The sequence below is a fragment of the Rhincodon typus genome, chromosome 17 (genome assembly GCF_021869965.1).
Source record: "Rhincodon typus isolate 14 chromosome 17, sRhiTyp1.1, whole genome shotgun sequence".
Classification (NCBI taxonomy): domain Eukaryota; kingdom Metazoa; phylum Chordata; class Chondrichthyes; order Orectolobiformes; family Rhincodontidae; genus Rhincodon; species Rhincodon typus.
The window spans coordinates 12,325,196-12,341,961 of NC_063348.1; positions in this window are offsets into that span (position 1 = coordinate 12,325,196).

Sequence of the window (16,766 nt, forward strand, 5' to 3'; positions counted from 1 at the left end):
GCTGGAAAAACATTCTGGTTAATGGTACACCAAGATCAGCAGAGGACAAATTGCAGCACTGAGAGGTCATATTGCACAAGCAAGTAAGCTTCTCTCTGTGTTCCAGGCCAGATAATGGACTACAAAGTTCTGTTTGATATTTAGAAGGTCAGGGAGAAAGAGCTTGCATTTATATAGCACCGTCATGACTCAGGAAAGTGCTTTTTTTAGGCCAATGGAGGCCTTTTGAAGTACAGTATAGTCACTGATATAACACTATCCAGTGTACAGCAATATCCCATATTCTGTTCAATGGGTGCCAGCTAATGAATAAATATTGACCAGAAGACACTGCAACAGTGTCAAGGAATCCTTTTTATATGCAAGTGAGAGGGTAACTGGAGCCATCTCATCCAAAAGACCAGACACTTGTCAGTGCTAAACTCCCTCAATACTCTCTGTAATGCTGGATTATCTGGCCAAATCTCTGGATTGGAATTTAAATCTACCACATTCAGATTCAAAGGCAACAATATTATTAACAGGAGCATGGCTGAAGTAGGATTAACTTAGCAAATGCACAATTAAATGAATATCTCCATCAGTGACTGCCAGCAGCACTGTGAGGACAGTAAAAAGAAAGAAACTTGATCTGAGGGCTAACCAAAATCACCACTGACTTTGCTTATGATAATCCAACACCATGATATAGATTCCTTTCATTACAGTTGTGTGAGTCTTGTTAGAAAATGAGTAGAATTATTATAGAATGGAAATGAGAGATCCCTATTCCTGTGTTAAGTTCTGATATGGTTGGACCGGGGCGGACAAGGTGAGAAATCACATGACACCAGGTTACAGTCCAACAGGTTTATTTGAAATCACAAGCTTTCGGAGTGCTACTCCTTTGTTAGATGAAATGCTCCTCCTGATGAAGGAGCAGCGCTTTGAAAGCTTGCGATTTCAAATAAATCTGTTGGATCATAACTGGGCGTCATAGGGCTTCTGACCCCTTTGTAAACCGTAGCGTGCGTGTGTGTGTATATTCATCTATCACTGTTTGATTATCATTTTTAGCTTTGTCTTTTGTCAGCCCAGAAGGTAACATTTTTAGTTCCGAGTACAAGTTGATGGCTGACTTCAGACCTCACCCAAGCATTACTCAGGCTGCTCCATTCAGGCAAGTAAAATAATTTCCCACATTTTCTAACCCAAATCCGTGACTGAAGCAGGTTATCTGGTCATCATCTCAGTACGGTTGATGGTATAACATATTGCAGCTGTCACTGTTTCTCAGAAGTGGCCAGAAAGCCCTTTGGAATATCCTGCAATAGTGAAAATTGCTACAGCAATGCAAGTTTGTCCATTCTTGTTTTCACAAACTTGATTTAAGCTGTTTAAATGTTTGCAGTAGGAAAAAACAGTGAATGACACAGTGATCGATGGTGGAATGGTCATTATTGACTCAGCTGTAATCCAAGGCAGCATAGGGTCATGCGGTTTCATAGCTGCACGAAGTTCAGGGGCTTTGAAGAGCAGTAGGAATGCCTTCTGCAGTCTGGATAGTGAAGGCACTCATACATCTGGTTAATTCTATAGATTCCAGGAGTTTGATATAGCAACAATGAATGAAAGGTAGATACAATTCAGCATGGTTTGCAACTTGATTGGGAATTTGGAAGTGCTGATATTTCCATAGCAAGGTCACAAGAAAATGCAAACAAAAATGAAAAGCGGAGAAGTTATGCTAAACCTACATTAAACATTTGTACCTAAGATGGCACCGTCAGGAGCAACATTGTAAGCATTTCACTGCATTTCTGTACTCGAGCACATGACAATAAACCTAGTTCTAATTTTAATTCTAATATCGAACACTGGTTAGATCAGATTTAGAAAATTCCCTATAATTCTGCTTACAGTATTATATTAGCGATCCCAAACTATGTTTTCTTCAATTTTGAATAACCCATTGAGCCTCATTTAACACAATCATGGCCGATCGAACACGTCAATGCCTTTTTCCTGTACTATCCCCATTGGTAATCATAAGAACACAACATGCCTTTAACTCAGCCCTGTTATTCTATAGATCACGGCTGACCCATCACAGGCCTCGAATTCCTTTTTGTGCCAGCTCCTCTTAGCTGTCAACTCCTCAATATTGTAAGAATCTATCTACTTCCGCTTTAATTACTTTCAGTGAGATACCCTCCACAACTCTCTCAGGTAGAAAAATCCAGACACTCACCACCATCTGGGAGAAGAAATTCCTTTGCATCTCAGCTTTAAAACAGTGTCCCCTTATTTTGTAAATATCTTCCTGAGCTCAAGTCTTCCAACTAGTGGAAATATCTTCTTAATTTCCACTGTCAAGACCCCTCAGAATCTTGTGTTGCAATAAGACCACCCCTCATTTTTTAAACACTTAATAAATAAAACCCCAAGGTGATTAGCTGTTCTTGATTAGTTAATCCATTCATCCCAGGAAGCAACCTAGTGAATCTCATTTTAACAGGTTCCGAAGCCAATATGTCAGTTTTTAAATACGGGGAACAAAACTGTACACAGTATTCCAGGTGCAGTCTTGCCAACAGCCTCCACAGTTGTAACAAGACTTACCTATTTTTAAACTCCAACCCCTAGCAATGAAAGCTTAAATTCCATTTGCTGTCTTAATTACTTGCTGCACCCCTTCATGCTAACTTCTTGTGTTTCATGCACAAACACACCCAGACCCTTCTGTGCTGTACCTTTTTGAAGTCTGTATCCACTTAAATCATTGTCTGCCTTTGAATCTTCTAACCAAAGTGCATGACCAAATACTGTCCTACATTTAACTCCATCTACCAAGTTTTGCCCACTCACTCAACCTACCTATGTGCACTTGCAGATTCCTTATGACTTCATCACAACATGCTCTTCCACCTATTTTTTGTATCAGCAGCAAATTTTGAAATATTACACTCTGTCCCATCCACCAAGTCATTCATACAGTTAGTAAAATAACACCACTGATTATGTCTTTTCAACTTGAAAAAGACCCATTAATCTTGACTATCTTCGGTGTGTGATCCTCAATCCATGCTGACAGATCACCCATAAAACTGTGAACTCCTTTCTGTTACAATAATCTTTTATCAATTGTTTCTGGAAATCCAAATACACTACATCTACTGGTTCTATCTTTATCGACTCTTTTTTTTATATCCTGAAAGAGCTCTAGCAAATCTGTCAAACATGATTTTCCTTTTAGTAATCATGCTGTCTCTGTTTGAATTCATTAACTTTTCTAAATGTCCTACAACTTCTTCCTTAATAATTGACTCTAGCATTTTCTCAATGACAGATATTAGCTTAACTGGCTTATACATTCCTGCTTTCTGTCTCCTTCCCTTCATGAACAGGGGTATCACATTGGCAGTTTCTAAGCCATTGGAATCCTTTGGTAAGCCAGTGAGGTTTGGAATATTTTGTCCAATACCTCATTTATCTCTGCAGCCATTTTCTTTAAAACATTTGCTTGCAGGTCTTGGCAACTTGTCTGCCTATAGTCCCATTAGTTTGTCAATTACTTTGTCTCATGTGATAGGGACTGTTACAAGATCTTTCCTCCCATTAGCACTATTCTTATCTGTTATCTTTGGGATGTTAGTAGCACTCCCTGAAGTGAAGACAAAAGCAAAATATTGGTTTAAATTATCTGCTATTTCCCTGTTCCCCATTATTAGTTTCCCAGTCACATCCTTCAGAGGTTCCACACTCACTTTAACTATTCTTTTTATATATGTGTACAGGGTTTTGCTGTTTGTTTTCAAGTTTCTTTCCAATTTACATTCATAATGAATTTTCTCACATTTTATTGGATTTTTAGTCATCTGCAGCTGGTTTCCAAAAAAATTCCCAGTCTTGTTGTCTTCTGTTAGTTCTGACCACATCGTATGCCTTAGTTTTTGATTGGATAGTCTTGTTGACCACCGTTGTTAATCACATGTGGTTCAGCCTTCTTATCAAGTCTTTCTGTTCGACAGCAGCAAATTTTTGCAGACAGTTATATCTGCTTAAATGTCTGCCGCTGCTCATTCCACAGATATACCCCTTGGTCTATTTTCCCAACCCACTAAATCCATTGACTCCTCTTTATCAAGTTTGTTAGTAACAAACATTAGAAGTGAACGTGCAGCAGTCACAGTAATATACAAAGATTCACTTGCCCTTTGGTGAAGGAAATCTACTGAGACGTTAGCTTTTATGAGACCTTTTGCAGGATGTGAGCATTGTTTGCTGGGTTAGCATTTATTGTCCATTCAGGGGTGGTGGTGTGCCACACTCCCCTCACCCACCCTCAAACCACTGTGGTCCACCTAGTTAGGTTTAGCCACAATTCTGTTCCAGGCTTTTGACCCAGGAACACCTAAGTTTGAGCTTAGACGGGGAATGCATTTGTGCTGTACCTATTCATTTACTGCTTTTTGTCTTCTAGGTGTTAGAGTTTTCAATGGTTGCTGTCAAAGGAGCATTAGTTGAGGTACTGGATTACATCTTGTTGATGGTGCATATTGCTGTCACTGGATGTTAGTAGTGAAGGGAATGAATGTTTATGGTATTAAACAAGGTGCCAATCAAATGAACTGTTTTGACCTGGATGGTGACAAAGTTCTTGAGTGTTGTTGGAGCTGCCCCAATCCAGGCAAGAAGGGAGTATTCGATCACATTTCTGGCTTGCACCTTGTAGATCATGGGCAGGCTTTGGAGAGTCAGGAGGGGAGTTACTCGTTGCAGGATTTCCAGCATCTGACCTGCTCTTGTAACCACTGTATTTGTAAAGTTAATCCCTTTCTGTGTTAATAGCTGACTCCAGTCTCACATCCAATGTCCTCTGAAGTGGACTAGCAAGTCACTTAAGTGTATCAAATTGTTATAAGGGACAGAATCTTATAAGGCCCTGAACAATGTGGGCTATGGTGAGAAATCTGGGAGAATTGCATGAAATGTTTTGCAGCACCAGGGCAAACCATTTTCCAACAAAGTTCCAGGAATTGAGATGAGATTCTCACAAGGGAACAGCAAGATGTCTATTAACAGGGTTATTGCTTATTATCCAACTTATTAACATGAATCTCACCTCATTAATATGCAGGCTCCTATTCGACCACTTGTCAAATAAAAACAAGATGTGTCTGACTAAATTAATTGAATGTTTTGAGGTGTTAACAAGGAGAGTCAGTGAGAGTTACACATATGTTGTAATTAACATGGATTTTAGGATAGGACCCCATATGGTAGGTGTTTCACATCATTAGAAACTCATATGATCAAAGGGAAAGTGACAGGTTAGATCCAGAATTGATGTGACAGAAAGCAAAAGGATAATGGTAGAAAGGCAAAGTAACGGAAAATTGTTTCCAACTGTTCCCTTCTGTCTTTTTCCTTTCCTATCTTTTATGAAGGGCTTGTAACTAGGAATTCTGAACTCCTAGACCTACCTTCCTTAGGTCAGGTCTCTGTTACTGCCACAACTTCATAATCCCACCACGTAGTCTGTACCTGTAACTCCGCAATTTTATAACTATACTTACACGAAGCGAATGCCTGGATTTAGACTTCATTAGTTTCTCCTTTACTTCAACTCCACATATTTACTTACTATTCTCTATTTTAGTTCTATCTACCTATCCTAGCATTCTGAGCACCCTGGTATATCACATTCTATCTGTTCCCACACACCTCTGCTAAGTTAGTTTAACACTCCCCAACTGCTCTAGCAAAATGTCCTGCAAGCAGCTCAGTCCCAGCTCTGTTCAGGTGCAATCTGTCTAATCAACTCCCCTTGAGCCCGTCCTAGTGTTTCTGGAAACTAAAGCCCTTCCTCCTGCAACATCTTTCCAGTCACACACTCATCTGTATTATCTTCCTATTTCTGTACTCACATGTGGCACTGGCACTAATTTGGAGATCACTATTGTAGAGGTCTTGCTTTCCCATTTTCTATATAGATTCCTAAATTCCAATTGCAGGACCATAGCCCTCTTCGTACCTGTGTCATTAGTATAAACATGAACCTGGACCTCTGGTTGTTCACTCGCCTCCAGAACAATGTGCTGCAATCATTTTGCAACGTCCTTGACCTGAACACCAGAGAGGCATCAAACCAACCTGGAGTCACATTAACAGATGCAGGAAAGCATGTCTGTTCCCCAATACCCTTACAGTTCTGCCTTTTCACTCTCCTTCCTCCCTTGCTGTGCATTTGAGCCACCATGATGTTATGGGCCTGGCTGTTGCTATGCCTCACCAAGAATTTTTTGGCCACACAGAGAACTGGTTAGTGAGTGAGACTTCTGAGAACTCCTGCAATATCTGCCTGTTTCTCTTGCACTGGAAGGGTCACTGGACCTAAAAGTGTTAACTCTGATTTCTCTCCATAGATGCTGTCAGACCTACTCAGCTTCTCCATGTTTTTGTTTCTGATTTACAGCATCCACAGTTCTTTTGGTTTTTGTTTCTCTTGCATTGCCTGATGGTCACTCTTGCCCCTACATTGTGTGTATTCCCACCACTCTGAACATGCTCTCCACATAGTTCTCTGCTCACAGGTGACTTTTGCTGACTCTAGTCACTGCTCGAGCTCTGAAACCTGGTTGTCATGGTTGTGCAGCCTGTGACACTTCCTGCTCATCTTGTCCATTATTCCCCATATCCACAGGTCAGATATTCCACATGACCAAACTGCCCTGCCATACCTTAACTCATACTCTGAAACACTATACTAGCTGTATCTTTTATTTTAACCTTATTTAACTTAACACTTGAACTATTAATTAAAAAACTGGAAATTATTGCTGAAGTAAAAATTCTTTGCCCTTACAAACTAGCTCCCTCTCTTGTGCCGATACATTCTTTATTTAAAGTTTTTGAGAAGATTTGTAGCTCGGGTTGTGGACGGGATTGTAGACTTTCTCGCCAAGCTGGTGTGTTTGGTTGCAGACGTTTCATCACCCTGCTAGCTAACATTGTCAGTGCGCCTTCGGTGCAGTGCTGGTGCTCTGTCCTGCTTGTTATTTATATGCCTCGGTTGGCTGGGGTGGTTGGCATTACTTCTGGTTCTGTTTTCCAGTGGTTTGTATAATCGGGTCCAGTTCAATGTGTTTGTTGATGGAGTTTCAATTGGAATGCCTGGCCCCCAGGAATTCCCTGGTGTGTCTCTGTTTGGCTCGTGCTATTATTGATGTGTTGTCCCAGTGGAATTCGTGTCCTTCTTTGTCCATGTGTATTGAGACCAGAAAGAACTGGATTTCTTCCAGTTTGGCCAATGTAATGTTTTTCACAGTCCTTGCATGGTATTTTGTATATTACGTTAGTTTTATTGGTTGTGGGTATGGGATCCTTTACATTCATCAGTAGCTGTTGCAGGGTGGTTGCTGGTTTGTGGGCTACCCTGATACCTAGGGGTTTGGGTAGTCTTGTGATCTTGTGATCTCTGGTATGTCTCTGATGTATGTAGGGTAATTAGTGTGTCTGGCCACATTGGGTCTTCTTGTTGTGGTCTGTCACAGAGGTAACAACGGATTGTGCTTTTTGGGTATCCATTCCTTTTAAAAACTCTGTATAACTGCACCTGTTCTGCTTTGCGCAATTCTGGATTGCTGCAGTGTGTTGTGGCCCATTTGAATAATGTCCTGATGTAGCTCCGTTTATGGGTGTTGGGGTGGTTGCTGGAGTAATTAAGTCTCTGGTCCGTACATGTGGTCTTTCTGTATACACTAGTCTGGAGTTCCCTATTGTTCTTACGTTCCACCATTATGTCTAGGAAGGGTAGTCAGTTATTATTCTCTTCTTCTTTTGTGAATTTTATTTCGGTGAGGACATTGTTTATGTGTTGGTGGGTTTCTTCTAGTCTTATGTGTTTGCTAATCACAAAAGATGTCACCTACATAGTGGATCCAGAGTTTGGGTTGTGTGGTGGTGAGCGCTGTTCATTCTAACCTTTGCATTACCACAACTGCAATTAGTCCTGATATTGGGGATCCCATTGGTGTTCCATTGATTTGTTTGAATATATGGTCTTTGAAGGTGAAGTGGGTCGAGAGGCACAGATCCAGTAGTTTCAGGGTGCTGTCCTTGTTGATGCTGTTGGTGTTGTTGAGTGCCTGTCTTCCTGATTCGTCCAGCAGTTTGGCAATTGTCTCTTTGAGTAGGTTGATGTTTATGGATGTAAATAGTGCTGTTACGTCAAAGGATATCATTATCTCATCCTCTTCTATTCTGGTGTCCTTGATGATGTTGAGGAATTCTTGGGAGGAGTGGGTAGTGTTGTCAACTAAATATTTCAGTTTCCGTTGCAGTTCTTTGGCTAGTCTGTATGTTGGTGTGCCTGGTAGTGAGACAATGGGTCTGAGGGGGACCCCTGGTTTATGTACCTTGGGGAGTCCAAGGAAGTGGGGTGTGTTGGATCCCCCGGCTTCATTTTTTGGTAGTCTGTCTTGCTGATATCTCCTGAGTTGTGTCATTTCTTCAGGATTGTTTTGATCCAGTTCTCTAAATGTGGCATTGGGTCTATCGCCATCTGTTGGTAGGTGTCAGTATCTAGCACGTTAGCTTTCTCAATGTATTGGGCTCTACTAAGGATTACTGTCATGTGTCCTTTGTCTGCTGGCAAGGATATGATGTTTCTTTCTTTCTTGAGTCTTTGCAGGGCTTTCTTCTGTGTTGAATGTTTTCTACTCACCTTTCCTGCTCAGTGTTGAGACTATCGTCTGTCTGATAGTCTGTTGTATTTCCTCCTTGAGTCCGTTGTTCTTTAGTGTTGATTCCAGTGCAGTCAGGAAGACAGTTTTTTTTTGTGTCTCTGTAGTTATAATTCAGTTCATGTACTAGGACAGTCTTCTCAGTGTCTGCAGGTGGTCAGTCTGAGATGTTCTTGATTCATTTTTCTGTGTTGTCCATGTCATTGCTGTGGGTGAGTTTGGATAGTTTTTCTCATAGGGCTATTCTTTTCTTTGTCCTGGTATTTTTGTTGTTGGATGGTGATGGCTTGTTCCAGTGTGGTTGCCCATTCTTGGTCAGTTGCACTGGAGTATAAAGTTTTTTGGTGCTCAATTTCCCACTCATATTTGTGGAGGTAGTTGTGGGCATCTTTGAACAGAACCCTTATCATTCTGCAACCATTCTGTGCAGCTGTTCTTCGTGCCTGTGGATTGTTGATCGGTGGTTTATATTTTAATATTTAACTTAATTTATAATTGCTCAGAAGCAGAACAGGAGCACTTATACAGAGGTTTTAAAAGGAATGGATACCCAAAAAGCACAATCTGCCGTTACTTCTGCGACAGACCACACCAGAAGACACTACACGGCCAGACACACTAGTCACCCTACCATACATCAGAAACATAACAGAGATGACCACAAGACTACCCAGACCCCTAGGTATCAGGGTAGCCCACCAAATCAACAACCACCTTGCGACAGCTACTGATGAATGTAAAGGATCCCACACCCACAAATCAATAAAACTAACTTAATACACAAATTACCATGCAAGGACTGTGAAAAACATTACATTGGCCAAACTGGCTGAAAACTGACAATGAAAAGGATACACGAACACCAACTAGCCACCAAGAGACACAACCAATTCTCACTGCTCTCAATACACATGGACAAAGAAGGACACGAGTTCGACTGTGACAACGCATCCATAAGCCAAACAGAGACACACCAGGGAATTCCTGGAGGCCTGGCATTCCAGCCAGAACTCCATCAACAAACACATGGAACTGGACTCGATATACAAACCACTGAAAAACAGAACTGGAAGTAATGCCAAACACCCCAGCAAGCAGAGGCATATAAATAACAAGTGGAACAGAATACCAACACTTCACCGGAGGTGCACTGACGGTGTTACCTAGCAGGGTGATGAAACGTCTGCAACCAAACACACCGGCTCGGCGAGCAAGTCTACAACCTCATTTTTGTTTCCCTGAGCTAGTTTAGAAAGTTCATGTTTTGCAAAGTTATAGGAGTTGAAACAAAGTCCCTTAACTGCAGCTGGTCAACAATGAATCATAACTTTCCTGTGATGTCACTCACACTTCTTCTGCTCTCTTCACACTGTTTTATCTGGTGTCTGCTCCCTCTTTCTTCCATGTGCTGTTAGCATGTGGTGACAGTTTCTGGCTTCTCCTCTCTTCAGCTCATTTAGGTGCTGCTGACCGTCTCCAGATCGCTCTTTACCGCGCATTATCGGGGGTTTACAAATTTTAAAAATCTGTTGCTAGAGATACCAAGTCCAGGGAAATGTTGTGATGTTGTCGAATGCAGATCCAGTAGAGATTTACTCTATGGATGCTACATTGTCTCTGAGCAGCAGAGATAAGATAAAACAGAGGAACAATCTTCATGCAGGTCTGAGTTACAAAATTAATGGCTCAAGATGGGGCTCAGCTGGTCTCAGGTCTGATTGATACATAATACAGAAAGAAATTTAGGACCTGACCCAACGAACTCATTGCTGCTTCATTATTGTCATAACAACCACTAAAAAGGAGGAGCACCTGGATAATATATTTTAAACACTTTTCAAAAACCATTTTAAACAGTTAAATTTCACTGAAGTGCAATCTTGCTACAGTTACTCCATGTTGTTTGCTATTTACAGAATCATTTCTGACACAACGAAACAAAGTTTACAAAAGAATTGAGACATTTTTTCAAGCAGTGAACAAACATCGAAGGCAGAGGCTTCAGGCAGATAAAATTCAGATAACTCATGATCAAACATTAACACTTTGGCAATCCCACAGGCTAAAACACAAGGTACAAACAAATTACTGCTCACACTGCCTCATAATGAGGGAGAGGAGGCAGTGAAATACAGACAGTACCTCCTCCTGTTGACACAGACAGCAAAATACAGACTGTACTTGCTCTTGGTGAAACAAACATTGAAATACAGACTGTACCTGCTACTGGTGACAAAGACAGTGAAATGCAGACTGTACCTAGTCGTGCTGACACAGACAGTGAAACAAGACAAACTCCTGGTGACAGAAATAGTGAAATATAGACTGCACTTCCTACTGCTGACACAGACAGGGAAACACAGACTGTACCTCCTCCTGGTGACAGAGACAGTGAAATACATACTGTACCTCCTCCTCATGAGACAGGCAGTGAATTACAAACTGTACCTCCTCCTGGTGACAGAGACAGTGAAATACATACTGTACCTCCTCCTCATAAGAGATACAGTGAAATACAGACTGTACCTCCTCCTAGTGACAGAGACTGTGAAACACAAACTCTGTGAAACACAGCCTGGTCTTGGTGACAGAGGCAGTGAAATACAGACTCTACCTCCTCTGGTGACAGAGACAGTGAATTGCAGACTGCACCTCCTCCTGGTGACAGAAACAGTGAAATACAGGCTGTACCTACCCCTGGTGACAGAGACAGTAAAATGCTTGCTCCTGTTTGCAGACACAGTGAAATACGTCCTCCTGGTGACAGAGACAGTGAAATACAGACTGTATCTGCTCATGGTGACAGAGACCATGGAATACAGACCTCCTCCTAGTGACAGAGACAATGAGGTATAATCTGTACCTGCTCCTGGTGAGAGACAGACAATGAAATACAAACTGTACCTCCTCCTGGTGACAGAGAGGAGATACTTTTTAATTCATTGACAGGGTGAGCCTTATGTTCGTGGTGGGTAAGTTGTTAGAGAGGATTCTGAGAGACAGGATCTACAGGCATTTGGAGAGGCAAGGACTCATTTGGGATAGGCAGCATGGCTTTGTGCATGGGAAATCATACCTCATGAATCTGATTGAGATTTTTGAAGAGATGACAAAGAAAGTAGATGAGGGCAGGGCAGTAGATGTTGTTTACATGGACTGAAGCAAGGCCTTTGACAAGGTACCACATGGTAGGTTGTTGAGTAAGGTCAAATCTCACGGGATCCAGGGAGAGCTAGCCATTTGGATACAAAATTGGTTTGATGGTAGAAGACAGAGGGTGGTGGTAGAGGGTTGTTTTTCACACTGGAGGCCTGTGACCAGTGGTGTGCCACAGGGATCGGTGCTGGGTCCACTGTTATTCACCATTTATATAAATGGTTTAGATGAGAATTTAGGATGGTTAGTAAGTTTGCAGATGATGCCATGATTGGTTGTATAGTGGACAGTGAAGAAGGTTATCTGGGAATGCAGCAAGATCTTGATCAACTGGGCCAATGGGCTGAGGAATGGCAGATAGAGTTTAATTTAGATAAATGCAATGTGTTGCATTTTTGTAAAGCAAACCAGGGTAGGACTTACACAATCAATGGTAGGGCACTTGGGAGTGTTATAGAAGTGAGAGATCTAGGGGTACAGGTTCATAGCTCCTTGAAAATGGAGTTACAGGTAGGCAGGGCGGTGAGGGCGGCTTTCGGCATGCTTGCTTTTATTGGCCAGAACACTGAGTATAGGGTCCTGAAGAAGAGTAACACCCGAAACGTTCTCCTTTCCTCCAAATGCTGCCTGGCTTGCTGTGTTCTTCCAGGCTCCTGTTTGTATACACTGAGTATAACAGTTGGGACGTCTTGTTGCAGCTGTAGAAGTTACTGGTGAGGCCACATTTGGAGTACTGCATTGCAGTTCTGGTCACTCTGCTGTAGAAAGGATATTATTAAACTAGAAAGAGTGCAGAAAAGATTTACTAGGATGCTACCTGGACTGGAAAGTTTGAGTTATAAGGACAGGTTAGATAGGCTGGGACTCTTTTCCCTGGAGCATAGGAAACTGAGGGATGACTTTATAGAGGTATATTAAACTATGAGCGGTATAGATAAGGTAGATAGTGGACAGCTTTTCTCATGGTAGGAGAGTCTAAAACTAGAGGGCATAGATGAGAGGGGAGAGATACAAAAGGGTCCAGAGAGGCAAATTTTTTCACACAGAGGATGGTGAGTGTCTGGAATGGTGGGAGTGAGTACAATTTCGTCATTTAAGAAACATTTAGACAGGTACATGGATGGGATAGGCATGGAGGGGTATGAACCAAATGCAGGCAAATGGGACTAGCTTAAATTGTGAAAGTTGGGAGGCATGGGCAAGTTGAGCTGAAGGGCTTGTTTTCATGCTGTAGACCTCGATGATTCAATGATCCTATTCCATCACACTCCTAACTTGTCCCTTGTAGATGGTGGACAGGTTTGGGAGTCAGGAGGTGAGTATTCACCACAGTATTCCTAGTTTCTGACCTGGTCTTATAGCCACAGTGTTTATGTAGTGACTCCAGTTGAGTTTCTATCAATGGTCAGCCGCAGGATGTTGATAGTGGGGGATTCAGTGACGGTAACGTCATTGAATGTCAAGGGGCTGTGGTTAGATTGTCTCTTTTTAATCATGGTTGTTGCCTGGCATTTGTGTGACGTGAATGTTACTTACCATTTGTCAGCCTAAGCGTGCATATTGTCCAAGTATTGCTGCAGTTAGACATAGACTGCTCTGGTATCTGAGGACATGTGAGTGGCGCTGAACATTGCACAATCATCAGCAAACATCCTCACTTGTGATCTTATGATGGAAGGAAGATCATTGATGAAGCAGCTGAAGATTGTTGGGCCTAGGACACTACCCTGAGGAACTCCTGTAGAAATGTCCTGGAGCTGAGATGATTGACCTCCAGTGAAAGGAACCATTTTCCGATGTGTCAGGTATGACTCCACTCAGTGGAGACCATTTTCCTTTGTGCTAGGACTGCAGAACTTAGGTCTGATCTGTTGGTTGTAGGATCACTTCGCTCTATCTATCACTTGTTCCTTAAGTTGCTTGGCATGCAGACAGTCCTGATTTGCATCTGCACCAGATTGACACCACATTGTTTTTAGGTATGTCTAGTGCTGCTCTTGGCTTCCTGCACTCTCCATTGAACCAGGGTGGATCCCCTGGCTTGATGGTAATGGCTGAGTGGGGGATATGACGTTACAGATTGTGCTGGAGTACAATTCTGCTGCCATTGATGGTCCACAGTGCATCATAGATGCCCAGCCTTGAGTTGCTAGATCTGTTCAAAGTCTGTCTCATTTAGCACAGTGATAGTGCTGCACAACACGATGGAGGTTATTTTCAATGTGAAGACTGGACTTTGTATCCACAAGGACAGTTCAGTGGTCACTCTTACCAATACTGTCATGGACAGATGCATCTGAGACAGGCAAGTTGGTAAGGATGAGGTCAATTATGATTTTCCTTCTTTTGGTTCCCTCACCACCTGCTGCAGATCCAGTTTGGCAGCTATGCCATTTAGGATCTGATCAGCTCGATCAGCGGTGCCACTTAGTGGCTCGACATTAAAATCCCCCATTTAATGTACATTCTCTGCCATTGCCACCATCTGTGTTTCCTCCAAGTGTTCTTCAACATAGAGGAATACCAATTCATCAGTCAAGGGAGGATGGTACGTGATTATTAGCAGGAGATTTTCTTGCCTATGTTTTAACTTGAAGCCATAAGACATCATGTTGTCCCAAGTCAATGTGAGGACACCAGGGGAAACTCCTTTCTGACTGTATACCATTGCGTTGCCATCTCTGCTGGGTCTGTCCTGCAAATGGGGCAGGACATATCCAGGGATGGTGATTGATTGATTTATTGTTATCACATGCACCGAGATACTGTGAAAAGTGTAGTTTTGCGTGCGATCCAGGCAGATCATACCATACAAAGTGCATCAGGGTGGCAGAACAGAATGCAGAATAGTGTTACAGCCACAGAGAAGGCACAGAGAGAGAGAGATCAATGTTAACATTTGACAGGTCCGTTCAAAAGTCTGACGGTGGTGTCCAGGACATTGCCTGTCAGGTGTGATTCTGTGAGTGTGACTATGTCAGGATGTTGCTTGACTGGATAGCTCTCTGAATTTTGGCACTAGCCCCCAGATGTTAATAAGAAGGACTTTGCATGAGCTACTGAGCTAGAAAGACAACGATGAATCTGTGTGAACGAGGCCAGACCTGTCCCATGAGCAGACAAGCCCCACGCTCAGGAGCCAAATGCTGCTCACTCCACTGCTGCCATATTGGAAGTCATGATGTTTTGTACTACCAAACAACCATTTAAATACACAGTGGATCGGGAAAGCCAGGGGAAAGATATATGTTACTCAAAAACATTACAGGATTTGATTAACTTTTACAAGTTTCTTGCTCCCCATTCCTGATACGAGCGTTTTATTCCAGGTATTTCATTGATTTAGATTTCCTAATTGTGTTAGGATTTGAACTCATTTGTTAAGTCCATTAACAAATCCACTATGTCACTGTCCCCACCTAAAATTAAACAATGATTACATTAGTTATGAACATATGAATGAAAAGCAGAAAGAGGTCATTCGGGCCTTCAAGCGCGCTCCGCTATTCAATAAGATCATGGCTGCATATCCCTAACAACCTTCAACCTCTTGTTCACCAAGAACCTATCCACCTCTGATTTAAAAATATTCAAAGACTCTGCTTCCACTTCCTTTCAAGGAAGAAAGTTCCAAAAACTAATATGCTCTTAGAGAAAATAATTCTTTCATCTCGGTCTTAAATTGGCAACCTCTATTTTTAAACAGTGACCTCTAGTTCTAGATTCTCTCACAAGAGAAAACAGCTTTTACACATCCACAATATCAAAACTCTTTGGAATCTTGCAAATTTCAATCAATGTGTCTCTTACTCTTCAAAACTCCAGTCGATACAAGCCTGGCCTGTTCAACCTTTCTTTGTAACACGACTTATCCATTCCAGGTATTAGTTTAGAAAACCTTCTCTGAATTGCTTCCAATGCATTTGTATCCTTCCTTAAATAAGGAGACCAGCATTGTACATAAGGCTCCAAATGTGATCTCACCAACGTCCTGTATGACTGAAGTACAGCCTTCTTATTTTTGGATTTAATTTCCATTGCAATACATAAAGCATTCCATTAGCTTTCCTCATTACTTGCCATAACTGCAACTAACACTTTACAATTTACATACCAGGGCTCCCATATCTCTCTATATCTTAGAGCTCTGGAATCTTTCACCTTTTAGATAATATAGTTCTTCTTCATTCTTTCAGACAAATGGACAATTTCACATTGTCTCAAATAATGCTGCATTTACCAGCTCTTTGCCCATACACAACTTATCTATATCCCTCTATCCTTATGTCCTCTTCACAACTTACTTTCCTACTTAACTTCGCTGGCAAATTTAGGAGACATACGTGTCATCTCTTCATCCAACACATTTATATAAATTGTAAAAAAGTTGAGGCCCAGCTCTGGTCTCTTGGGCACACCACTTGCTATGTTTTGTCAACCAGAATATGATCTAATGATGCCAACTGTCTGTTTCCTCCTAGTTAACCCATCTTCAATTCATGCAATATGTTACTCCCTATACATGAGATTTTATTTTCTGCAGTAACCTTTGACTCAGCACTTTATCAATGCCTTCTGGAAAACCATGTACAGTACAACCTCTGGGTTCCTCATTCCAATAGCACGTTTCTTTCTTAAGGAGCTCTGATAAATTGGTTATAAGTGATTTCCCTTTCAAAAACATGTTGACTCTGCCTGGTTAACTTGACACATTTTAAGTACCTTGCCATATCATCTTTAATAACAGCTTCTGATAGGTACCTTATGACAATTGTTAACTGGCCTGTAGTTTACCACTTTCTTTCTCCCATCACTTTTGAATAGAAAAGTTACATGTGCTAATTTCCAATCCAATGGTACTTTCCCCAGTTAGGGAAGTCTGGA